Source organism: Heterodontus francisci, chromosome 7, assembly GCF_036365525.1.
Source record: "Heterodontus francisci isolate sHetFra1 chromosome 7, sHetFra1.hap1, whole genome shotgun sequence".
Classification (NCBI taxonomy): Eukaryota; Metazoa; Chordata; class Chondrichthyes; order Heterodontiformes; family Heterodontidae; genus Heterodontus; species Heterodontus francisci.
Genome location: NC_090377.1, coordinates 124,345,144 through 124,373,056, shown reverse-complemented (window position 1 = coordinate 124,373,056; position 27,913 = coordinate 124,345,144).

The window sequence follows — 27,913 nt, the reverse complement described above, 5'->3', positions numbered from 1 at the left end:
GTCGACACAGAGAGGGGTGAAACAACACAGAGAGGGAGAACACAGGGAGAAAGGGAGAGAGAGACATCAAGATGACTCCTGACAGATGGATATCTATCTGGAATACTCCGCATCACTACAAGAAGTGTGCGGGCAAAGATTTACTAATTATGGAGGCAAACAAATGCCAGGTATCACACTAAAGCAGTGTCCAACATAGTGATGAGAAAGTAAGTTAATAAATTAATCTTCTCATTTAAAGCTTCTTCACAAAAATACACATTTGTTGTTGCTTGGATTAATAGTAAGATAAATTCTTAATGCCTTTATCTTCCTGAAATTGCCTCCTATGTAAGACACAATTATAGCGGGGCCTCCCACGTGATAAGGCTGGACACCCCTGCCTTAGAACGTTATCCCTTCACCACCATTGCTGCACGATTCCCCATCTTTCAATTAATCTTGATATCCCAACACACTGCCCTCTTGGCCAAAATCCAGCAATAAAAATCACCAACAATAATGTCCGTATGCCATAACATCATTATCAAACAACACATCCAATAATACAAACACAACTAAATCATTTAGTGCAACCCTGTAATGCCTATCTTTTGGGTGCCTTTGCCTGTCCTAGTGCTCCTACACATTGCTACCCCTGTGGTTGCAGCATGGCTGGTGGAAGGTTTCTGACTTTCACTGACAGAATTTGCAGATGGCCTTGCAGGACACCCTCGAGCCGCTCTGGGCCTTGAGGGCCCGGCTTTGGACTGCACCACCTCAGCATGGGCATCAGCATTCTGGGCTGGCTGGCTGACAGGCGACAGCAGGGGCACTGGTGGAGTGGCAGCAGTGGGAGCACAAATGCTGTCATCCTGAGAGAGGACAATAGGCTCGTGCTCCATGGAGCCACTATCATTTCCCTGGGCTGCTGTGACAGTCTGCAAGCCCCTTTGAGCACTGAGATCTGCAGCCATGATGGCATCTGCATGGCATCAAGCATGGATTTCATGAGCTCAGTCTGAGCTTCCACTGCAGCACTAAGATTTTGGGTGGCTTCCCTCTGTGTTGCAATGGAAGCTGAGGCATCAACCACCAGATTCTGCATCACTGGTGGCTCTGCCAGTGCTGTCATGAATTTGGCCACCACTTCAATGCTGGAAAGGATGGGCTCCAGGCTCTGAGTGATGCCCCGAGCCACATTGAAACCAGCTTCCGCCATGCACCTTAACAGTGATAACAAACTCTCTGGCAGGCCTGCCAATGGACTAAGCAGCTTGGTGTGCATGCCCATCAGCATTCTCCTGTAGGTCAGCCCATTAAAGTCCTCATCGGAGTCCCCTATAGCAGAACTCGCCTGTAACCTCACCCTCCAGTGAACTGGCACAAGAACTATCCTTTCCCCCTGGCCTGGTTGCAGCCCAGTTGTGCCCGATGACTCACCATGTGCAGATCCTGATTCTCCACTATGCTCTACAGGTCGCGGAGTGCCAGTAGCTGAGAGAGTGTCTGTGAGTGTTAGATCAAGTGACAGTGCTTCTTTATCACTGCTGCAATATTGCTCTCACTGTTCCTCCTGGGGCTACTGGGGCTGGGCAGGCAGGGTGTCTGAAAGCAGAAAAACAGAAAGATAGGTTGGTTGGGGTGAGGTGGGATGGAAAACAAGAGGTCCATAGTCACACCATCAGCAGCATGCTCATCATGCCAGATAGCAGGATGAGGGGGAGCTGGTAGTTAAGAAGGGGCACAAGGCAGGAACATTTCATCATCGTTGATGTTCTCAGTAGCGACAACCTCAGTAATGTGAAGAACTATCTCCTTCGTGGATGCAGGTGTCCTTGTCCCCCAGTGGTTTTGCTCCACTGCCAGTGGTTATGGGTGACCTTGTCCTACAAGAGAAAGGGTAGAATGTCAATTATCATTGCACTGCATTTAGGTGACGTGCCTGCCACGGCTGAATAACTGGAGGTTTGTAGAGGCAGTGAGAGGTGGGTGTGAGACTGGAATCATTGCAATGTGTGTGAGGGTGAGGTGGAGCATCTGAATGTTAGCCATGAGCCCTGAGTGCCAGGCAGTGCTGCAGGGTGAGTGATGGGGATGTGCTGCATTTAGTTTAGTTTTTTAGTTTAGAGATACAGCACTGAAACAGGCCCTTCGGCCCACCGAGCCTGTGCCGACCATCAACCACCCATTTATACTAATCTGACACTAATCCCATATTCCTACCACATCCCCACCTGTCTCTATATTTCCCTACCACCTACCTATACTAGGGGCAACTTATAATGGCCAATTTACCTACCAACCTGCAAGTCTTTGGCTTGTGGGAGGAAACCGGAGCACCTGGAGAAAACCCACGCAGACACAGGGAGAACTTGCAAACTCCACACAGGCAGTACCCAGAATTGAACCCGGGTCGCTGGAGCTGTGAGGCTGCGGTGCTAACCACTGCGCCACTGTGCCGCCCTTCCACTGAGAGGGGAAGAGGAGCAGGCTGGTTGCAACACGTAAGACTAGTGCATCCTGCTCACCACACCACCCCACCCCACCCCCCCCCCCCCACACCCCCTCGGCCAGCCAGCAGCGCAGGCCCCATCCAACTACTATCATTCAAATGAGGACGCAGCACCAAGTCTGCATGCTGTCTGCATCAACAGGAACGGGTGCGGGCAGATCGTGAATCGTGACCACCCCCCACCAGGTCTTAATGAATTTTTAGCCTGGTATCTTTAGCACTAGAAGATTGGACTCCCATTCAATGAAAGTGCTACCTTTTGTAAGGGGTTTCCAGGTATGAGAGCATTTAGGTTGATCAAGCCTTTGTATGCACTGAAAGGGAGTCCTAAGATAAGGGAACTGGGGATGAGTCCTAATAAGGGAATATCCTGGGGTACACGAGAGCTGAGGAGGGGCGTCTGGAAGCATTGGGGAAGTCAGAAGCTGCAGTATTAGGAGGTCTAACAATCTTAAGGAGAGGGGCGTGTGCAAAAGAATGGAACACAAACAGCCCTTAGCCTCTATTGGACTATTATGTTGTTCCTGCATGTTGACCTCCTCCCCTGGCTTATCTGTTGTTCCTTTTGGGTTGTCAGACACCTCCCATCACTTATCACATCAACAACAATATGCATTTATATAGTGCCTTTGACATAGTACATTATTCCAAGGCACTTCACCGGAGCGTTATTGGTCAAAAATTGACATCCAGCCACATAAGGAGATATTAGGACTGGTCAAAGAGATAGGTTTTAAGAAGCATCTTAGAGGAGGAGAGAGGTGGAGTGGTTTAGGGAGGGAATTCCAATGCCTGGGACCCAGACACACATCAGGTCCTGCCTTTAGAATTCTGCCTTCAAGCATCAAATGCACTTTTATTAAGTTTGCCAATTTTTACCATCTCCAGTAAACAAACTCTACAAAGAGTGAAAAATTACCACGTAAAAACACCCAAAACATTCAACACTCAGTCGAAGGAGGAGAAAGTGCTACCCACTGAGCCATAGCTGACACAGCAAATTAACAGAACTTCACCACAAGCGGCAACTGGATAAGTATTTGCAAAACAATACGGGGGATCATAGAAACATACAACACAGAAAGAGGCCATTCGGCCCATCATGCATGTGCCAGCTCTTTGAAAGAACTCTCTAATGGAACCACTCCCCTGCTCGTTCTCCATAGCCCTACAAAATGGAAATGGGAATACAATAGATTCTTCCAGCTGAGGAGGTAGCACCAGTACAGACATTATAAGCTAAATGTTTTCTTTCTTGTAGTCAAATGACTATGATTTTATATTGTCGCCGGCGGCGAGGCCTCATGTTAGCAGCGTCATCCCCACCACACCCCCACCCCCCGCCGCTCGGCAACGGGACCAAAACTCACACACACAAATTTATTTAAATAAAGAAGTAATTACTTACCCGCTCCCACCGTACATTCGAAGGCGATAATGGCGCCGGTGGCCGGCACTCCTGCGCCTTCGAATACACGTCTGGGTATCTGAGGCGGAACACTGGTGGGGAGGGGGGAGCAGGTAAGTCTTTCAGTGTGTGGGGGGGGGGGAGGAGGAGCGGGGTCAGATTAATTTCATTGGTCTAAGGGGTGGTGGGAAGGGTTAAAGTTTAAAGTTGATGAATTCTGGGGGGGAATGGTCGGCCACACAAGGTAAGTGTTTTTGTGGGGGGCGGTGGAGAGGGCAGGTAATTACGTCTATGCTTATTGGGGGGGGGAGGTGGTTGACAGAGGTTCAGGATCACGTTATGTATTTTTAAAAATGAGTATTCCTTTGAAAATTGAAATTGCAATGTAGGGCTCGAAGCCCTTTAAAAATGGCGCCTGACACCATTGCCAGGAGCGGACCGCCTGTCCCCTCCATGTCATCGGGGAGGGGATGGGGGCAGGCAGTCTGCCCCGGCCATTTAAATGAGCCATCACATTTAATACCGTGGCGGCTCTATGACATACAATCCGCGCAGGCAGACCGCCATTGTTCATGAGATGTAAAATCCAGCTCAGTGTTGTATTGATGAAACCCAGGGAGCTGAAATTTTAGCAGAGTTGAATCAGAGTTAACTCCTCATTATCAAAGCTGTATCTAGATATGGTGTGGATTTACCCTTCCTTCACACCAGCATTGACCTTCACCATTATTCACTGGCCCATTTGTGTCTGGGCAGGATACAGTTCGTGAGTCAGAGCAGCATTAAGCTATCATGTGAGAGGTCATAGACACAAGGAACCTCCGATTAATTACTTCAGAAATGCAGTAACCTTTCAGCAACCCCCAATGAAAACTATATTTTCCTATCATCTTCGATCTACTCAATCAGCAAGCTGGATGGCACAGTCGTCTTAAAAGCCATCCTTGCGGATAAAGGCAGTAAAGATCATTCTCCGTAAAGTCGAACTCACCCTTATCCTTATCCTGACTGGCATAAGTCCCATTCACCCATCACCCTTGTGCTCACTGGCCTGCATTGTCAGTCCAGCAATACCTCGAATTTAAAATACTCATCTTTGTGGTCAAACCACTCCATGGCCTCACTATAATGTCCCCCAGCCCCACAACCCTCAAAGAACTCTGTATTCCTCCAATTCTGGCTTCTTGCCCATTCCCAATTTCTGTTGCTCCACCATTGATATCCGTACCTTCAGCTGCCTAGGCCCTAAGCTCTGAAATTTCCTCCCGAAACCTTTCCAGTTTTCCACATCTCTCTCCTCCTTTAAGGCATTCCTTAAGATCTATGTGCATGCCGAGTTTTTATTTTAATAACACTGCTGCTACAAAGAAAAAATCACCATCATTGAAATGTAAAGCATTTCCACTGGGTTTTTTTTTTGTCTGTGTCTGGTGAATAATGTCCCTTTCAAGCAACACGCTTACTTCTTTCAATCAGGTTAATGGCTTGAGCTCTAAAAGGAGATCGCTAGCTCACAAGCCTGGGTCACATCTTTACAGTGGGACTCTTTTTGTGAAAGAGTGTTTCTGAGTTACTCGTTTCATTGTAGGAACCTAGTCAGCTGCCCAGTCGGCTTGTGTACTGGCACCCAAAGGGAGTATCTGAGCAGAAACCCAGGCCTCAGGCTGCAGTGCAGTCAGGCCCCACATCACGAGTGGATTCTGACCCAGGCAGAAGGCAGGTCACTTTGGTCCACGCAGGGGTTCACAGCAAAGGCCCTTGTGAGTGCTAAATGCAGGTTGGCATATTTACACGTCAGCTGATGAGGATGTGTGATGGGAAGAGCTGAACAAAATTTGAAGCATAGATCTGCGCAACTGTCATATATTTGGGTAAATCCAAATGACTAAATTTCTGAGGCAGAGCAGTTTTAGTTTTGCAGATAAAATATTGTCTACAACAACTGGCATTTATACACTTTAGTAAACCAGCGCATCTTCGGAGCGCAGCCAGACCAAAATCTGATACCGAGCAGCGTGAGATATTAGGACAGGTGACGTAATGTTTGGTCAAAGAGGCAGGTTTTAAGGAGTGTTTAGAGAGGCAGAGAGGTTTAGAGAGGGAATTCCAGAGCTTAGGACCTCAGCAGCTAAAGGCACAGCCGCCAGATGTGGAGTGATGAAAATCAGGGATGCTCAAGAGACCAGAATTGGAGGAAGACAGTGATCTCGGAGAGTTGTGGGCTGGAGAAGATTACAGAGGTAAGGAGGGGTGAGGCCATGGGGGGATCTGAGAACTTTAAAATCGAGATGGTTTGTTGGACCAGCAGTCAATGTAGGTCAATGGGTTCTGAGATGATGGGTGAACAGGACTTGGGGTATGAGTTTTGGATGAACTCAAGTTTACGGAGGGCGTGTTGGAATAGTTGAGTCTGGAGGTAACAAAGGCATGGATGAAAGTTTCAGTAGCAGGTGGGATGAGGCAGAGATGGAAATAAGCGATATTCTATTTATAAACCAATTAGGTCATATGAACCCGACTGCTACAGTAGTCTTATTTTCTCTTTCTCACCATTTTTTAAATTTATTTTTATTTAGAGATACAGCACTGAAACAGGCCCTTCGGCCCAACGAGTCTGTGCCAACCATCAACCATCCATTTATACTAATCCTACATTAATCCCATTACCCTCTCACATTCCCACCCACCTACCTATACTAGGGGCAATTTATAATGGCCAATTTACCTATCAGCCTGCAAGTCTTTGGCTGTGGGAGGAAGCCGGAACACCCGGCGAAAACCCACACGGTCACAGGGAGAACTTGCAAACTCTGCACAGGCAGTACCCAGAATCGAACCCGGGTCCCTGGAGCTGTGAGGCTGCGGTGCTAACCACTGCGCCACTGTGCCGCCCATTCTCAATTCTGTTGTATAATAGGTTGCCTGTCAGTAGAATCTAGTTTTAATTCAAGGTGATAAAGATTTCTCTCAGAACTAGATTTCCTTTTATGTAAGCATTGTGCCAAACTGTAGCAAAGTGGGCGTTTCACACACCTCTGACAATTAACCATATGGGGTGGGGGCAGTAGCACTCACATCTCTGTCAGGAGTTGTGGGGTTCAGTCCCATTCCATAGACTTGAGCACAAAATCCAGCCTGACAATCCAGTGCTGCACTGTTGGAGGTCCTGTCTTTTGGATAAGGCATTAAACCAAGGCCCTGTTGTATGATTGCCTTTAAGATCTTAGTATGCTAATGAGATAAGCACCAAGATATAGTCATGTGACTCAGAACCAGAGTCACTCTGCAACTGTAACACTCGGGGCAGGTTCTGTAAATGGTTAGCACTGTACTGTATAAAATAGTTATCTGTAATAAACCTGTTTGAGATCTTCAACCAACTGGACTCCACGCATCTCATTTATGTTGCATCAGACAACATAAAAAGAACTCATTACATGGTGGCATTTTTGGTGAGAAGACAGAATCTAAGATTGAAGACCACAGAGAAAATAGTGTTAAAATCTATCTTCCTACAGCTAAAAGAGAGAAAGTAAACTAGCCCAAACAGGGAAAGAAGAAAACACTTAACTCAAGCTGTAAAAGATAAAGCTCTGAACGACAGGCTGCCAATCGATCACTGTGATTGGGTGAGTCATTGCCCTGATGGTCTAGGAATCCCTGTTGAAAAAAATCTTTGAGGTCCTTGCAAAGTTGATTTTTTTTTAAAAGGCTCGGTAAAAGGAAAAAACAAGGAAAACCCAATCCCTATCTCAGGCTGATCAATTGTTTTCAAAGGCTTCCCTCCCAGGCTGATCGAAGTCAACACCATTACAGGAGGTGTCCGACAACAAAAAGCGCGAGAATCCTCATTTCACGCAGCTCACAGCTAAAGTTTAAAAAGATCATCAAACCACTTGAGCGTGAAGACTTTTCATTCACTCAGCTAGAGGTTTTAAAAAACTCATAAAACCACTCAAGCGTGAAGAATTGCCTATTGAGCGGATGTAAACAAACTCTAGCAGAGAAAAAAAGCACTTGAAATGACGATTGAACAGCTGTGTAAACAGACCAACTAGAGTACTAAAAGCTAGATAAACAGACAAGCATTGACAAACACCTACTCCTGTCAATCAAAGCAGCCAGTTTAAATAACAGAGTTTTTTTTAAAGGAAAGCAGTACAGAATCATAGAAGCAGTCTTAAAACAAGTTTTAAGAAAAGAACAGCAGAAGGATGGATACCAAATTTCCCAGCATGAACTGGAAGGCCATGGATATCCTATTTGAATTCCAACTTTTCAAACAAAGAATGCAGTTATGCTTCACCGACCAAGTGATTACAGAACAAGAGAAACATGTTGTAAAAATAACGATAGCAATTAGAAATGAGGGATTACACAGAATCAATACCTCAGGCATATCTGAAGAGTACCAGAAAGATCCCACAAAGATATGAGAAGTGCTGTAAGATCAGCTCCGATTAAGAGTAAATTTTTGAATTCACTGCCTGGAATTGATGTCCTACAGGCAACAGCCACAGGAATCAATAGACCAGTTCATCAGTAGATGCCGTAGTAAGGGCAATGAATGTGATTTCTCAGGAGCTGAGCTGTCAGACCGAATAATAGAGTTGGTGATTGTATCAAGACCCATTGAAGCGTTTCAGAAAGACCTCTTGGGGAAAAAGAAAGGTCACAGCATCGATGCACTGCTGGAAGATGGCAGGAAGCACAAAGTCATTGTAGCTGGAAATCAGCACCTGCAAGCACTAGTTGCAGCCAAGAGTATCGGCATGACAACCAGGTCAAAAAGAGTAAGCAAGCTGTGCGGTTAGTGTGGTCTGTCCCATTCACAGTGAATTTGTCCTGCATTTCGAGATGTGTGCAAGGCGTGTGGTACAAAAGGACACTGGGTCCACCTATGCAAGAATTCTGGCTCCAAAGGCACAGCCAGAAGTCATGGTCGGACACAAACAAACAGAAAACAGGGCAACAGCAACATGGAAAGCGCCAGAGCCGATGTACAAAGTCCACCGCAAAACAAACCTGAGACAAGATTCAGAGATAAATAATTCTCAGCCAAAAGATGAACAGATTTTCTACATTGTGAACCTGGCACATCGAGTTGATGAAGTCAAACAGCTGGAAGCTTTTGCCACTATTAACATCATGTGCCCAAAGAAAGCTGGCAAACACACACTCAAGGTTAAGATTTACACTGGACCTAGTGTAAATATCCTACCCGTCTGAATCCTGAAAGACATGTACCGGAGTTGTTGGGAGTCGATGATACAGCTGACAACTGCCAAGTTATCTACATACAATGGGTCACCCATCCCTTGCAGTGGCACACCAAAAATGCAATGCAGCTATGGTAAGTCAGCATGGAAACCACAAATATTCTACCTGGTAGGCATAAGTGGACCAGCAATGGCAGGACTACCAGCGTGTAAGGACCTCAACATTGTGACCATCCACGAGGTCATCAAGGTACCCATTACAGCAGAAGAGATCAAGGGTACCCGCATTGAGTTAGTCCATGATCTGCAACAAATGTACCTAGACAGGTTCGACAGCAAAGGAAATTTCAAAGGTGATGCCATACTGCTCCTCAAAGAGGATGCAATTCTGTCAAACGACTCCACCAGAAAGTGTAGTGTGCACATACAAGAAGTATTTAAGCACGGGTTAGATGACATGGAACGCAATGGCATCATCCGTCGTGTGAATCATCACACAGACTGGTGCAGCTCAATCATGTGCGTACTGAAGAAGGATGGAGCAGTCAGGGTATGTCTAGATCCGAGGTCTCTAAACTTCTCCCTAAAAAGATGCCCTCCACGAGATTCCGACATTAGAGGAATTGAATCCCAAGTTTACAAAAGCCAACTTCTTCTCCAAGTTGGATGCTAAACATGGATATTGGTCGGTACACTTAGCTCAGGAATCTCAAGAAGTCACCATCTTCAGGACACCATTTGGAAGACTCTCCGGCTTATCTGTCAGTCAAGATCTGTTTCAGCAACATATGGACAGAATTATAGAAAACGTGTCTGACTGCATATGCATTGTCGATGACATTGCGGTAATGGGCAAAAGCAAAGAAGAATATGATCAACATCGCCATTCACTGATGGCAGTAGCTCTTCGCGAAGGGCTCGTTTTTTAACAGCAAGAAGTGCCGGGTGAACGTAAGTCAGATCAATTTCTTTGGCTCCATCTATTCCGGTTGCAGAATCCATCCTGACCCAGCAAAATCGAAGATGTAGGGCACATGCCTACCCCACAAGGCAAAGACCACCTCCAGAGATGTCTTGGATTTTTCAACTTCTTGGCTTCATACATTCCAAATTTTTCTGACAAAATATCATCACTGAGAGAGCTCTTAAAGAAAGATGTACCAATTGTATGGCAGGAGGATCACCAACATATGTTTGAGTCTGTTAAACAAGCATTTACAGCAGAAATCTGAACCATGCAGTACTACAATCTGAGGAAGAAGACAATCCTGGAAGCCGACACCTCACAGAAAGTGCTAGGAGAGTGCATCCTGCAGGATGGGAAACCAATTGCATTCGGATCCAAATGTTTATCCTCAGCACAATCCAATTACTCAAACATAGAGCGTGAAACACTTGCTATGGTGTTTGGGATCACAGGTTCCACATCCACCTGTTAGATAAGCAGTTCACTGTGGAAACTGACCACAAACTACTGGAGATGATCTGGCGCAAACCATTGATAAGTGCACCACCTCGACTACAGCAGCTCTTAATGAAAGTACAGGGGCACGACTTCAACGTCTGCCACAATCCAGGTACCATAATGGCCACCTCGGATACACTGAGCAGATTGCCAAACCCAAGCAAGAATGAAGAAGTTCCACTGGATCTACAAGTAGACAGCATGAACATCGAGGTGGAAGATGTGGCAAAATCGATTTATTGCATTTTGGTTAGCACAAATGTAACCAACTGCAATCAGAAAAAGCCAGTGGCCCACAACTGAAGGCACTGTGGAGAGTCAGCATAGAAGGTTGGCCTGATAGAGTAAAAGAGGTGCCAGAAACCCTCAGATGCTTTTGGCCTTATAGAAATGAACTCGGTATCTCGAGGGGTGTCACCTTCAAAGGAAAACAAGTGATTGTGCCCAAAGCTCTCCGACAGGACATCTTGTCACAACTTCACCAAGGCCATATAGGCATAGAGTGAATGAGACAACAGGCACGAGACACTGTTTATTGGCCAGGGATCAATAATGACATCGAGAGGTTAGTGAGGCATGCCAGAGCCACCAGCCACAACAACGTAAAGAATCTCTACATCCTCAGTCATAGAGTCATAGCATTATACAGCACAGAAACAGGCCCTTCGACCTATCGTGTCCGTGCTGGCCATCAAGCACCTATCTATTCCAATCCCATTTTCCAGCACTTGGCCCATAGCCTTGTATGCTATGGCGTTTCAAGTGCTCATCTAAATACTTCTTAAATGTTGTGAGGGTTCCTGCCTTTACCACCCCATCAGGCAGTGTGTTCCAGATTCCAACCACCCTCTGGGTGAAAAATTCTTTCCTCAAATCCCCTCTAAACCGCCTGCCCCTTAAATACTTTAAATCTATGCCCCCTGGTTATTGACCCCTCCACTAAGGGAAAAAGTTTCTTCCTATCTAACCTATCAATGCCCCTCATAATTTTGTATACCTCAATCAGGTCCCCCCTCAGCCTTCTCTGCTCTAAGGAAAACAACCCTAACCTATCCAGTCTCCCTTCATAGCTTAAATGCTCCAGCCCAGGCCATATTCTGGTGAATCTCCTCTGCACCCTCTCCAGTTCAATCACATCCTTCCTATATGCTTCATGAGATTCCGTCAGTCCCTTGGTCCAAAATCGCCACTGACCTATTTTCCATTAATGGAGATGACTTTATCTTAGTCACCGACTATTTCTCCAAATTTCCAATTGTCAGACTGGTAAAAGACACTTCCAGTGTGGTCGTCGCAGACACACTGAGTGCCATATTCAGTCTATTTGGTGCACCTGAGGAAATCATTTCTGACAATGGGCCACAGTATATGGGCAAACTTTTCAGGCATATGTGTGGCAAATGGGGTATAAACCATGTGATGTCCTCACCACATTACCTTAGGAATAATGGTCTCACCAAGCAAATGGTTCGCACAGTCAAAGCACTTATCCTAAAGTGTAGGACAACGAAACAAGATTTACGCGTTGCCATGTTGCACCACAGAGCTACACCTATGGATATGGGCTTACGGTCACCAGCAGAGATCATGTTTCGCAGACAAATGCGGACGACTCTGCCAAGCCACCATCTGTCCAAATTTGCCGAGATGCAGGAGACTTTGCTCGAGAAACAGGGGAGAATGAAGATGGTGCATGACCGACATGCAGGTGCAGAATTACCTCAGCCACATGTAGGACAAAAGGTCAGGGTCATACACACAATGAAAACACGGTTGCCCGCAGAGGTGTTCAGAGTATGCAGTGAGCCTAGGTCCTACGAGATTACAACATCTAGAGAGCGGTGTTGAGAAGGAACCAAAGCCAACTGAGAAAGGTGTGCAGTACTTCAATTGCGCACAGTGGACTTGAGGGAGCATGCTCCGATGCTGGGAGTATAACAGAACAACAGGACAGCAGCCAACGCATTGACAACATGCCTGCAAACCCAGGATAGCCAAGGGGAAATCTCCAAGGACCGGAACCCGCTCACAGACTTTGACCAGCATCAAACAGTGCAGTCTGGAAATCCAGCAACAGCACAATTAAGCTGCGCCTTCATTTCTGCTCGCTAGAGAACCGCCAGCACCACAACGAGTAGAAGGACAGGTACTTCTATGAGGCCAAGTACTCTTTCCCCAGCAAGTCCTCGACCTTGAGCCCCAGACCTTCAGACATTGAGGATGAGGAGAGGCGAAGAACACACAATGTCCTGAAGAGGCAGAGGAGGAATGAATTGAAGCATTGTCTGTTAGCTCTTTGAAATGAGGTGTCGGAACTTTCCAAAAATAACAAGGCATCTTGAGAAAAGCAACAGTGCATGTTAGCAGGCTGAAGGCAGAGCAACAGAAACTGAATGCAGAAAGGGAGAAACTTCAGAAAGAACAGCAACACATGAGACGCAAAGTCCCCGAGCAAGAGTTGTCAAACAACCAAAATGGCATATAGACTTTTGAGCCTCTATATTTGTAAATTTCACAATCAGTATCCATGTGCAAATAATTTTGATGTGATCTAATTTTATGTAGTTTTACTTTCAGCATATGAAACTTATCTTCGGAAAGAAAGGGGATGTTGAATGATTGCCTTTAAGAGTGATATCCCTTTAAGATCTTAGTATGCTAATGAGATAAGCACCAAGATATAGTCATGTCAGGAGTCACTCTGCAACTGTAACACCTCAAAACAGGTTCTGTAAATAGTTAGCTCTGTACTGTTTATAATAGTTATCTGTAATAAACCTGTTTGAGATCTTCAACCAACTGGACTCCACGCATCTCATTTATGTTGCATCAGACACCATAAAAGAGCTCATTACAGGCCCCATCTGCTCTTTCAGGTGGACATAAAGGGTCCCATGGCACCATTTCGAAGAAGAGCAAGGGACTTCTCCCAGGTACCCTGCTCAGTATTTATCTCTCAGCCAACATCACTAAAAATAGATTATCTGGTGATTAGCACACTCTTGTTTCTGGGAGCTTGCTGTGCACACATTGGCTGCCATGTTTCCTACATTACAATAGTGAATACACTTTAAAAAGGTACTTCATTGGTTTTAAATCACTTTGGCTTGATGTCGAATTTTGATTGATGAAGTTCCTAAGGATATGTTCAAGGCACTATAAATATGCAGGTTGTTGTTGTTGACTGACATTCCTTCACTTCTCTCTTTGACCCCCATCCAGTGTGCCTGGAGGCCTGCCAGTCAGAAAGACACTCAAGCAAGGGTTCAGGAAGCCAAAAGTGAAAGAAGCAATACGGATGACTTTCTACCTAAAGCCTCACCTTCGACGTTCAGACCCGACAAAATTCTTTAATAATCTCAACTCTAATTGTGTTATGAAGTATCAAAAAAACTCTCCATAATCTCCTCAGAGGATAGGACGACCCAATAATGCATGGACCCGATGCACAAATGAAATGTGTCTGTGGGGGAGGGGATGTCAGATAAAGGAGACATTAAACCTTTTTCTGTTTCACAATTTTAAAACATTCTAATTCAATTTCTCTGATTTATGGCCCAGCAGATATTCAGAGCCTTCAAGCCCTAAGCCTCAGTGTCCCTTGACAATTAGTGTCAGGGACAAGCAGATAGCATTGATCAAGAACCTGCTAAAAGGCCTGACTCAGCCAAACTCACAGCCCCAAAATAATTAAATTACAGAGATAGATAAGTATTGGCAGTGGGGGGATGGCGGGGGAGGAGGTATTCAGGGAGAGAAAGATGGGTTCAGAGAAGGAAACAGGGGTGTACAGAGAGAGAGAGAGAGAGAGAGAGTGCACGCTCCAGGGAGTGCAAGAGAGGAAGAGAGTGAGAATACAGACAGGTACACAAAGGGAGAGCCAGAGCAGTGACAAATCAGAGGGATATAGGAGAGCTGGAGAGAAATTGCAAGAAAAATAGAGATTTAGAGAAGCTAAGGCTACAGAGGGTAAAAATAAAGATTCAGAGATATAAACCAGCAGAGACTCTCACTGATAGAAAAAGAAATAAAAAGGAAAGGAAGACAGTTGTCAAATTTGCAATACTTGCTGTCTCCATGATATCAATCACCTGTCTCCATTAAAAGAGGTTCATTCTAGTTTAGAAGTATGACCTGTTGTGAAATATCTCACTGTTACAAAGTAAACAGTACCCATCACTTTTGGCACCTATAATTTATCTCACTTTTTGGCCACAAATCCCAATCCTAATACTCATTCACAGTTGACAGCTCTGCTGTTTATTACACAAGAGAGAGAAACAGAGCAAGAAAGACAGGGAGACTAATGCAGCTAGGAGGAGTGTTACTGTGGCTAAATGGGTCGCACTCTCGCCTGAGTCAGAACGCTGTGGGGCAAAGCCCTACTGCTGAGACTTGAGTACAAAATCTAGGCTGACGCTCCAATGCAGTACTGAGGGAATGCTGCACTGTCAGAGGTGCTGTCATCTCAGATGAGATGCTAAGCTGAGGCCCTGTCTGCCCTCTCGGGTGGACATAAAGGACACTGTGGCATCCTTTCAGAGATGAGCAGGCAAGTTTTCCCCAGTCTCCTGGCCAATATTTATTCCTCAACTACTAAAATGCTATATTAATGCAAGTTTTTCTTCCAATGCAATCAGCAAGAGATACAGTGAGAGCAGGAAACAAGCAAAGCAAGTGGCAGATCAAGAGAAATGGGGCAAGACACTGGGTTTGAATTTTAAGAGCCTGCTGCCGATCTCAAAAAATGGCAGCCCGCACGTGCAGGCCACACGTGAAGGGGCGCGGGCTGTCCAACGCCAGCAATGGCGTCAGCTGCCTGTGCGCAGGTGCTGTGCCATTTTTAAAGGGCAGCCAGCCCTGCTGGCAAATTTAAATTTTTAAAGATATACTCCCCCAATATTTACCAAATAAAATTCCAACACCCCTTTCCCACCCCCCCCACTACCTATTACATTAAGCATTTGCCCTTCCCCCCCCCCCACCACCAAATGCACTTACCTTTTAAATGTGACCTTCCCCCCCCCCACTCCCAGACCGCACAAAGTTTAAAGGACACCCCTACCCACCATACCCTACAACGATTACGTTTATTTGGCCTGGTTCCCCGGCTGCATTGAAAATCTTAACTCCTGACCCCTCCCCATCAGTGTCACGCCGGCTTTCCCCAGAGGGGGAATTGAAAGTGCGGGAGTGACGGCCGCCTTGCCGAAGATCGTGGTGGGCCTGGAAGATTTTAGGTATGTTTATTTAACTTTATTCAAGTTATTGGTTCAAATATTTCGTTTCAATTCCCGTCTCCCAGCGGCAGGGGCGGTGGGGGCCTCCGTGGAGCCTTGCCACCGCCAGGAGGATGGGGCTGGGCCCTCCCGGCATCAGCCTCCGTGGCGGGCTGCTACCAGACCCATATTCCGCCCCCACCCCTGCAACGGAGCCTGATGTCATGAGCTTGGTAAAATCCAGCCCAGTGTGTGTGGGGGGGGGGGTGGTTCAGGAGGTTGAGGAAAGAACAAAGGAGGGAGAGGGAGACAGAAGTAAAGACAGCAATGGACAAGACAACCCCAGAATGGGGGAGGTGGAGTGAAACTCCTTGTATGACTCTCTATTGAATGATCTCAGTGGCTAAACTCACATTCTCAGGAATCACACACACATTTTGAACCTTGCAGTTTCAAAGAGTATTTAACTACAGAAGAGAAACAGATCTTTTTATTTGGTTCAAAGAGAAATTTCACTGCGAATATGCATTAGGGGAACTGTGGGCTGGGACGGGGTGGGGTGGGGGGGGGGGGGTGGGGGGCAGGCTGGGATGATGTAGCATCTCTGCACTTTACAACCACTTTTAATGAAACACTTCCTTCTCAGTGTAAAATGGGCTCTAATGGAGGCCACTTTGACAATAGACTGAGACTGCCTCTGTTACAAAAGGCTATGTCAATTACTACAAGGAAAGAATGAAAGTGTAAAAAACACTTTGTAATTGAATCCATCCATCAGCCAGCTCATCAGCACTTCCATGTGACCCGGAGGTAGAGTTGCCAACCCTCCACGACTGTCTTGGAGTCTCCAGGAATTAAAGGTTAATTTCCAGGACACTGCTACAAACAAAAACCTGGGAGAAAGACCATTTAAAAAAATATATTTTTTCCACTTTCTTTGAACATTTTTGTTTATTAGTTATTATTATATATCTTTTGGGCCTCCTTATCTCGAGAGACAATGGATACGCGCCTGGAGGTGGTCAGTGGTTTGTGAAGCAGCGCCTGGAGTGGCTATAAAGGCCAATTCTGGAGTGACAGGCTCTTCCACAGGTGCTGCAGAGAAATTTGTTTGTTGGGGCTGTTGCACAGTTGGCTCTCCCCTTGCGCCTCTGTCTTTTTTCCTGCCAACTACTAAGTCTCTTCGACTCGCCACAATTTAGCCCTGTCTTTATGGCTGCCCGCCAGCTCTGGCGAATGCTGGCAACTGACTCCCACGACTTGTGATCAATGTCACACGATTTCATGTCGCGTTTGCAGACGTCTTTATAACGGAGACATGGACGGCCGGTGGGTCTGATACCAGTGGCGAGCTTGCTGTACAATGTGTCTTTGGGGATCCTGCCATCTTCCATGCGGCTCACATGGCCAAGCCATCTCAAGCGCCGCTGACTCAGTAGTGTGTATAAGCTGGGGGTGTTGGCCGCTTCAAGGACTTCTGTGTTGGAGATATAGTCCTGCCACCTGATGCCAAGTATTCTCCGAAGGCAGCGAAGATGGAATGAATTGAGACGTCGCTCTTGGCTGGCATACGTTGTCCAGGCCTCGCTGCCGTAGAGCAAGGTACTGAGGACACAGGCCTGATACACTCGGACTTTTGTGTTCCGTGTCAGTGCGCCATTTTCCCACACTCTCTTGGCCAGTCTGGACATAGCAGTGGAAGCCTTACCCATGTGCTTGTTGATTTCTGCATCTAGAGACAGGTTACTGGTGATAGTTGAGCCTAGGTAGGTGAACTCTTGAACCACTTCCAGAGCGTGGTCGCCAATATTGATGGATGGAGCATTTCTGACATCCTGCCCCATGATGTTCGTTTTCTTGAGGCTGATGGTTAGGCCAAATTCATTGCAGGCAGACGCAAACCTGTCGATGAGACTCTGCAGGCACTCTTCAGTGTGAGATGTTAAAGCAGCATCGTCAGCAAAGAGGAGTTCTCTGATGAGGACTTTCCGTACTTTGGACTTCGCTCTTAGACGGGCAAGGTTGAACAACCTGCCCCCTGATCTTGTGTGGAGGAAAATTCCTTCTTCAGAGGATTTGAACGCATGTGAAAGCAGCAGGGAGAAGAAAATCCCAAAAAGTGTGGGTGCGAGAACACAGCCCTGTTTCACACCACTCAGGATAGGAAAGGGCTCTGATGAGGAGCCACCATGTTGAATTGTGCCTTTCATATTGTCATGGAATGAGGTGATGATACTTAGTAGCTTTGGTGGACATCCGATCTTTTCTAGTAGTCTGAAGAGACCACGTCTGCTGACGAGGTCAAAGGCTTTGGTGAGATCAATGAAAGCAATGTAGAGGGGCATCTGTTGTTCACGGCATTTCTCCTGTATCTGACGAAGGGAGAACAGCATGTCAATAGTCGATCTCTCTGCACGAAAGCCACACTGTGCCTCAGGGTAGACGCGCTCGGCCAGCTTCTGGAGCCTGTTCAGAGCGACTCGAGCAAAGACTTTCCCCACTATGCTGAGCAGGGAGATTCCACGGTAGTTGTTGCAGTCACCGCGGTCACCTTTGTTTTTATAGAGGGTGATGATGTTGGCATCGCGCATGTCCTGGGGTACTGCTCCCTCATCCCAGCACAGGCATAGCAGTTCATCTAGTGCTGAGAGTATAGCAGGCTTGGCACTCTTGATTATTTCAGATTATATAATATTTATTATATAGTTATTATAAAAAGGGGTAAAAATAGGCTGGACAAGACGTTTTTAACCTCCAGGAATATGTCCAATTAGAGTTGGCAACCCTAGCCAGAGGTGATGTAATGACTCCTACACGGGCGTTTGTAGCCCTTCATTATCATACCAGCCAAATAGGATTTAAATAAATCAGCTCCACAAATAAACTGGACACCCATTAGCAGGGCCCAGTTACTAAATGCCTTCCTTACACCACGCCCTCCAACATCTTTAGTTTCCTCCAAACCTATTAGTTCAGCTCCTTACTAAAGCTACTTCAATTTTAAAGAAAAATAGGAACATAGGAAATTGGAGCAGGAGTAGTCCATTCAGCCCCTCAAGCCTGCTCTGCCATTCAACTAGATCATGGCTGATCTTCTACCTCAATGCCATTTTCCCACACTTATCCCCATATCCCTTGATACCTTTAACATCTAGAAATCTATCGATCTCTGTCTTGAACATACTCAATGACTGAGCCTCCACCACCCTCTGGGGTAGACAATTCCACAGATTCACCACTCTGAGTGAAGAAATTCCTCCTTACCTTAGTCCTAAATGGCCTACCTCTTATTCTGAGACTGTATTCTAGATCTCCTCCTCCCACCCACCACCCCCCCTCCCAACCCCCCACCTGGGGGAAACATCCTTCCTGCATTTACCCTGTTGAACCCTGTAAGAATTTTGTATGCTTCAATGAGATCACCTCTCGTTCTTCTAAACTCTAGAGAATATAGGCCAATCATAGGACAATCCTGCCATCTCAGGAATCATTCTGGTGAACCTTCGTTGCACTCTCTCTATGGCGAATATATCCTTCCTTCGGTAAGGTGACCAAAACTATACACAATACTCCAGGTGTGGTCTCACCAGGGCTCTATACAACCTCAATATCCTAACTGACCCTGAGTTGAGCTTCCAACTCTATATCCACACCATCATAAAGATCGCCTACCTCCACCTCCATAACATCGCCCGTTTACGCCCCTGTCTCAGCCCATCTTCTGCTGAAACCTTCATCTATGTTTTTGTTGCCTCCAGATTAGACTATTCCAACGTTCTCCTTGCTGGCCTCCCATCTTTGAACCCTCTATAATCTTGAGCTCATCCAAAACTCTGCTGCCTGTATCATAACTCTCACCTAGTCCTGTTCACCCATCACGCCTGTGCTTGCTGACCTACTTTGGCAACCATTCCAGCAATGCCTTGATTTTAAAATGCTCATCCTTGTGTTGAAATCCCTCCCTGGCCTCAGGCTATGAAAGGATTTGAACATGTGAAATCCTATCAGCTGCATTCATTCCTGCAATTCCAAAACTCCTGCAATATAATAATTGTGTGCAACCTTGGAGAGTATTGCAACATACATCAGTTTGATTCTCTCAGCTCACCTGTGGGACAACTTGAAGCCTGACTTTCTTCAGCCTACAAGAGTGCTTAGGAGTTTGATTTTTCAAATGATTTTAAATTGTGGCATGAATTTTAGAACCTTCTTGAGAAAGGCTTTGATCAGGAAACTATTAACAAGTGCTCATTTTTACTTCATAGCGAGTGAGAAAGAGAGACGGAAACTGACAGAGATACCGCCACCTAAAACATCCACTTTTAAACCGGGCAGTCACCATGAAGCAACGACCATTATCTAATTGCGTTAACATCAGGTTCATAGTTGCTATTTATAGGGTCTTAAGTGCGCTGTTTCTGGCAGAAACAAGTCTGCTTACTTACAAGTTCTCACCTGGTTAAAGTGCTCTGAATGTAATAAATGAGCAGACTTTGTTTTAATATATTTAATATTTTCAGATGAGAGTCCTTCACCAAAATCTGCATGGCTGTGGAGTTTTCCTCCATTGAGGACTGACCAAAGCTGGTAAATGCTGCATAGTGCATGTAAACTCTCCTCTCTCTAGCAGTTGTTAAAGATGAAACTGAAATTATTTTTAATGTTATTAATGCTGCACCCATTATACCAGCCATTGAGTACAAGGGCCAAATTGGTATTTGCATGAATGTACCTGTTAGAAGCAATGGGGCTTGTTTAGTTTAGTTTAGTTTAGTTTAGAGATACAGCACTGAAACAGGCCCTTCGGCCCACCGAGTCTGTGCCGACCATCAACCACCCATCCATACTAATCCTACACTAATTCCAGATTAGATACCACATCCCCACCTGTCCCTATATTTCCCTACCACCTACCTAGACTAGGGGCAATTTTTAACGGCCAATTTACCTATCAACTTGGAAGTCTTTGGCATGTGGGAGGAAACCGGAGCACCGGGAGGAAACCCACGCAGACACAGGGAGAACTTGCAAACTCCATACAGGCAGTACCCAGAATTGAATCCGGGTCGCTGGAGCTGTGAGGCTGCGGTGCTAACCACTGCATCACAAAACAGATTAGTTAAACATCTGTGGTTTTTCTATTGTTCAATTGAAAGTGGGTTAAGAGTAGTGGTCTTCAAGGGACAGGACAGTATAGCAACTCAAAATCACAATCAGGATCCAGACAATCCATGAGCAATGCCACTGGGGATCTTCTCATACACAATACACAAAGAGAGAGAAAGCATTAATGGACATATGTAGCCTCATTTAATAACATTCAATTTTATGGATTAAAAAATGCCACAAAACTAAAACCTGGATACTTTTTCCCCCAGTTGTGCCAGTGGGCAGCAATCTAATTAAAATCTGATCAAAATGAAAGATGAAAAGGAATACAAGAAAATGAGAGGAATTCTATAGGCCGAAGCTGAATTTAAATTAAGCGAGATCTACTATTGATTGCATCATGTCCATCAACTCCCCCAGATCCCTGCTATAAAAAGAAACAAAGAGACACAAAGGAAGCAGTGAGAGGGGAAGAAATAAAATATGAAAAGAGAAAGCACAAGGGATATTAAAGCAAACAGCAAATGGTTTTACAAATATATAAAAATAGTGTGGCAAAAAGGAATGGGAGCCCATTCAGGCCAAATGCTGGCCAGACTGTAAGGGACAATAAAGAAATGGCATACTGGTGAGTACTTTACACCCCCAGAGAGTTCCAGGTTTCTGCTACATTGTGTAAATGGCCAAGCTTGAATTTTATTATACCCTCTTGTTCTGGATTCTATGACCGGAGGACATAGTTTCTCTGTAGCGACCCTATCAAATCCTTTTATCATTTTAAACACCACAATCAGATCACCCCTCAACCTTCTTAACTCACAGGAATACAGGTTTGGTTTATACAATCTGTCCTCGTAATTAAACCCTCTAAGCCCAGCTATCATTCTGGTAAATCTGGACTGTATCCCTTTCCAATGCCGATGTGTCTTTCATGAAGTTCAATGCCCAAAACTGAACGCAGTACTTCAAATGAAGTCTGATCAAGGCTCTATATAACTGAAGCATTACTTGCTCATTTTTGTATTCCAGCCCCCTTGAGAGAGAGAGAGAGGCCAACATTCCAGAAGCCTTTTTGATTACATTTTGTACCCGTCCCCGAGCTTTTAGTGATTTGTGTACAGGACATCCAAATCCCTTTGCTACTCCACAGCTCCTAGGCTCTCACCATTATGAAAATATTCCGATATGTCTTCCTCTGATCCAAAATGGATGGCCTCATAATTTCCCACATGAACTCCATGTCACAGTTTTGCCTGTTCAATTAATTTTTCTTTGCCTCTCGATAACTTCCTGCTCCCATTTATGCAACTGTATTTCCTAATTTGGCATTATCTCCAAATTTGGATATACAACTATTCCTTCATCCAAATCTTTAATATATATGGTGAATAGCCAAAATCCCAGTACAGATTCCAGAGGAACACGACCTGTCACATCTTGCCAATCAAAGAATGTACTCTTTATCTCTATTCTTTGTCATCTACCTCCCAACCAATTACCAGTCTCACAAGATTACTTCCAATTCCGTGTGTCTCATTTTTGCCAGTAACCTCATTAGATACCTTCTGGAAGTCCATACGCACATCTGCAGATACTGCTCATTAACCATGCTGGTGACCTCCTCAAAAAGTTCAAATTAGGTTAGTCAGACTTGACCTACCTTTCACAAATCCATGCTGATTCTTTGCAATCAGCTCATATTTGTCCTAGTGTTCAGTCACTCTGTCCCTGATGATAGATTCCAGTAATGACCCCATAACTGCTGTGCTGTATCTGTAGTTGCCTCCCTCATTTCTCCCTCCCAATGGAGTGGTGTTTGCTATTTTCCAATCCAAAGGTGCAATTGCAGAATCTTGAGACTTTAGAACATAAGAACAGTACAGCACAGTACAGGCCCTTCGGCCCACGATGTTGCGCCGACCCTTTAACCTACCCTAAGATCAAACTACCTTACATACCCTTCATTCTACTATCATCCATGTACCTATCCAAGAGTCGCTTAAATGTCCCTAAGGTATCTGCTTCTACTACCACTGCTGGCAGTGCATTCCACGCACCCACCACTCTCTGTGTAAAGAACCTACCTCTGACATCTCCCCGAAACCTTCCTCCAATCACCTTAAAATTATGCCCCCTGGTGATAGCCCTTTCCACCCTGGGAAAAAGTCTCTGACTATCCACTCTCTCTATGCCTCTCATCATCTTGTACCTCTCTATCAAGTCACCTCTCATCCTTCTTCGCTCCAATGAGAAAAGCCCTAGCTCCCTCAATCTTTCTTCATAAGTCATGCCCTCCAGTGCAGGCAGCATGCTGGTAAATCTCCTCTGCACCCTCTCTAAAGCTTCCACATCCTTCCTATAATGAGGCGACCAGAACTGAACACAATATTCCAAGTGTGGTCGAACCAGGGCCTTATAGAGCTGCAACATAACCTCGCGGCTCTTAAACTCAATCCCCCTGTTAATGAAAGCCAACACCCCATATGCCTCTTAACAACCCTATCAACTTGGGTGGCAACTTTGAGGGATCTATGGACGTGGACCCCAAGATCCTTCTGTTCCTCCACACTACCAAGAATCCTGTCTTTAAGCCTGTATTCTGCATTCAAATTCGACCTTCCAAAATGAATCACTTCACACTTTTCCAGGTTGAACTCCATCTGCCACTTCTCAGCCCAGCTCTGCATCCTGTCAATGTCCCATTGCAACCTACAACAGCCCTCCACACTATCCACAACTCCAGCAACCTTTGTGTCATCGGCAAACTTGCTAACCCAGCCTTCCACTTCCTCATCCAAGTCATTTATAAAAATCACAAAGAGCAGAGGTCCCAGAACAGATCCCTGCAGAATACCACTGGTCACCGAGCTCCATGCTGAATACTTTCCATCTACTACCACCCTCTGTCTTCTATGGGCCAGCCAATTCTGTATCCAGACAGCCAAATTTCCCTGTATCCCATGCCTCCTTACTTTCTGAATGAGCCTACCATGGGGAACCTTATCAAACACCTTGCTAAAATCCATATACACCACATCCACTGCTCTTCCTTCATCAATGTGTTTTGTCACATCCTCAAAGAATTCAATAAGGCTTGTGAGGCATGACCTGCCCCTCACAAAACCATGCTGACTATCTCTAATCAAACTATGCTTTTCCAAATAATCATAAATCCTGTCTCTCAGAATCCTCTCCAATAATTTGCCCACCACCGACGTAAGACTGACTGGTCTGTAATTCCCAGGGTTATCCCTATTCCCTTTCTTGAACAAGGGAACAACATTTGCCACCCTCCAATCATCTGGTACTACTCCAGTGAACAGTGAGGATGCAAAGATCATCGCCAAAGGCGCGGCAATCTCTTCCCTTGCTTCCCGTAATAACCTTGGGTATATCCCGTCTGGCCCCGGGGACTTATCTATCCTCATGTCTTTCAAAATTTCCAGCACATCCTCCTTCTTAACATCAACCTGTTCGAGCATATCAGCCTGTTCCACGCTATCCTCACAAACGACCAGGTCCCTCTCACTAGTGAATACTGAAGCAAAGTATTCATTTAGGACCTCCTCTACCTCCTCCGACTCCAGGCACAAGTTCCCTCCACTATCCCTGATCGGCCCTACCCTCACTCTGACCATCCTCTTGTTCCTCACATAAGTGTAGAACTCCTTGGGATTTTCCTTAATCCTACCCGCCAAGACTTTTTCATGTCCCCTTCTAGCTCTCCTAAGTCCATTCTTCAGTTCCTTCCTGGCTACCTTGTAACCCTCTAGAGCCCTGTCTGATCCTTGCTTCCTCAACCTTAAGTAAGCTTCCTTCTTCCTCTTAACTAGCTGTTCCACATCTCTTGTTATCCAAGGTTCCTTCACCCTACCATCCCTTCCTTGCCTCATCGGGACAAACCTATCCAGCAGTCGCAGCAAGTGCTCCCTAAACAACCTCCATATTTCTGTCGTGCATTTCCCTGAGAACATCTGTGCCCAATTTAAGCTCCCCAGTTCCTGCCTAATAGCATTGTAATTCCCCCTCCCCCAATTAAATATTTTCCCATCCCGTCTGCTCCTATCCCTCTCCATGACTATAGTAAAGGTCAGGGAGTTGTGATCACTATCACCGAAATGCTCTCCCACCGAGAGATCTGCCACCTGGCCTGGTTCGTTGCCAAGCACCAAATCCAATATAGCCTCCCCTCTAGTTGGCCTACCTACAGATTGAGTCAGGAAACCTTCCTGGACACACCTGACAAAATCTGCTCCATCCAAACTATTTGCACTAAGGAGGTTCCAATCAATATTAGGGAAGTTGAAGTCACCCATGACAACAACCCTGTTACTTCTACACCTTTCCAAAATCTGCCTCCCAATCTGTTCCTCTGTGTCTCTGTTGCTTTTGGGGGGTCTATAGAAAACTCCCAATAAAGTGACTGCTCCTTTCCTGTTTCTGACTTCCACCCATACTGACTCAGTAGACAAACCCTCCTCGACGACCTCCCTTTCTGCAGCTGTGATACTATCCCTGATTAACAATGCCACTCCCCCACCTCTTTTACCTCCCTCCCTATTCCTTTTGAAACATCTAAACCCCGGAACATCCAACATCCATTCCTGCCCCTGTGATATCCAAGTCTCTGTAATGGCCACAACATCGTAGCTCCAAGTACTGATCCATGCTCTAAGTTCATCACCCTTATTCCTGACACTTCTTGCGTTAAAATAGACACACCTCAACCCATCATACTGGCTGCAACTTTGCCCTGTCAACTGTCTAACCTTCTTCGCAGACTCTCTGCACTCTGTATCTGCCTGTTCAACAGCTACCCCATCCACTGGTCCGTAGCTCCGGTTCCCATCCCCCTGCCAAACTAGTTTAAACTCTCCCGAAGAGCTCTAGCAAACCTCCCGCCCAGGATATTGGTGCCCCTCCAGTTCAGATGCAACCCGTCCTTCTTGTACAGGTCCCACCTTCCCCAGAAGGTATCCCAATGATCCACATATCTGAATCCCTCCCTCCTACACCAGCTCTGTAGCCACGTGTTCAGCTGCACTCGCTCTCTGTTTCTAGCCTCACTAGCATGTGGCACCGGTATCAATCCTGAGATTACTACTCTGCTCGTCCTGCCTTTTAGCTTCCAACCTAACTCCCTATATTCGCTTTTCAGGTCCTCATTCCTTTTCCTAGCTATGTCATTGGTACCGATGTGTACCACGACTTCTGGCTGCTCCCCCTCCCCCTTAAGAATCCCGTAGACTCGATCCGAGACATCCCTGACCCTGGCACCCGGGAGGCAACATACCATCGGGGAGTCTCGTTCGCGACCACAGAATCTCCTGTCTGTTCCTCTAACCATTGAATCTCCTATCACTATCGCTCTCCTATTCTCCCCCCTTCCCTTCTGAGCCACAGAGCCAGGCTCAGTGCCAGAGACCTGGCCGCTGTGGCTTTCCCCTGGTAGGTCCCCCCCCCCAAACAGTATCCAAAACGGTATACTTATTATTGAGGGGAACGGCCACAGGGGATCCCTGCACTGTGCGCCTGTTCCCTTTCCCTCCCCTGACGGTCACCCAGCTACCTTTATCCTGTAACTTAGGTGTCACTACTTCCCTATAACTGCTCTCTGTCACCCCCTCAGCCTCCTGAATGATCCGAAGTTCATCCAGCTCCAGCTCCAGTTCCCTAACGCGGTCTGTGAGGAGCTGGAGTTGGGTGCACTTCTCACAGGTGAAGTGAGCAGGGACACAAGTGGTGACCCTTACCTCCCACATCCTGCAAGAGGAGCATGCAACTGCCCTAGCTTCCATCCCCTCTGCTCGAAATTGACACAGAGATTAAGTAAAAATAAAGGAAAACCTTACCTTACCGAACCCTCGACACAAGAGTCCTTTTTTTTTGGTTAGAGGAGGAGGATGGGTGGGAGACACTACACGTGTAGTGTTTCAGGTTTAGCCACTGCCCGAATATATAAGTTCACTTACCCAGCAGTCCCCGTGTCCGCGGAATCACGAGGTAAGTACTTTATAGCTCAACTTAACTTCCCATTTCTGGCGCGTTTTTTGAAACCTCCGGTCCTGCTGCTCCTCGGGCTGTTCTGGCTCCTCTCACTCTCTCCCTCACGGGTTTTGGCGCGCTTTTTGAAACCTCCGGTCCTGTTGCTCCTCGGGCTGTTCTGGCTCCTCTCTCTCTCTCCCTCACGGGTTTTGGCGCGCTTTTTGAAACCTCCGGTCCTGTTGCTCCTTGAGCTGTTCTGGCTCCTCTCTCTCTCTCTCTCTCTCTCACGGGTTTTGCCGCGCTTTTTGAAACCTCCGGTCCTGTTGCTCCTCGGGCTGTTCTGGCTCCTCTCTCTCTCTCTCACGGGTTTTGGCGCGCTTTTTGAAACCTCCGGTCCTGTTGCTCCTCGGGCTGTTCTGGCTCCTCTCTCTCTCTCTCTCACGGGTTTTGGCGCGCTTTTTGAAACCTCCGGTCCTGTTGCTCCTTGAGCTGTTCTGGCTCCTCTCTCTCTCTCTCTCTCACGGGTTTTGCCGCGCTTTTTGAAACCTCCGGTCCTGTTGCTCCTTGAGCTGTTCTGGCTCCTCTCTCTCTCTCTCTCTCTCTCTCACGGGTTTTGCCGCGCTTTTTGAAACCTCCGGTCCTGTTGCTCCTCGGGCTGTTCTGGCTCCTCTCTCTCTCTCTCACGGGTTTTGGCGCGCTTTTTGAAACCTCCGGTCCTGTTGCTCCTCGGGCTGTTCTGGCTCCTCTCTCTCTCTCTCTCTCACAGGTTTTGGAAGATTATGACTATAATTGTGACATTAAACTGAGAGCCCATCTGCCTGTTCTGGTTGATGTTGAAGATTCCTATGATAACATTTACAGAGGAGCAGGGAGTTTGTCCAGTGGCACAGTCACCATTCTTCCCTTAACCAAAAACAGATGAACTTATTCTTCAATCACTGTTTGCAAGATCTTGGGTGCATTTTGGCCCCTGTATTTGCCTATGTAAGTAATTCATCGTACATGAAGCACTTC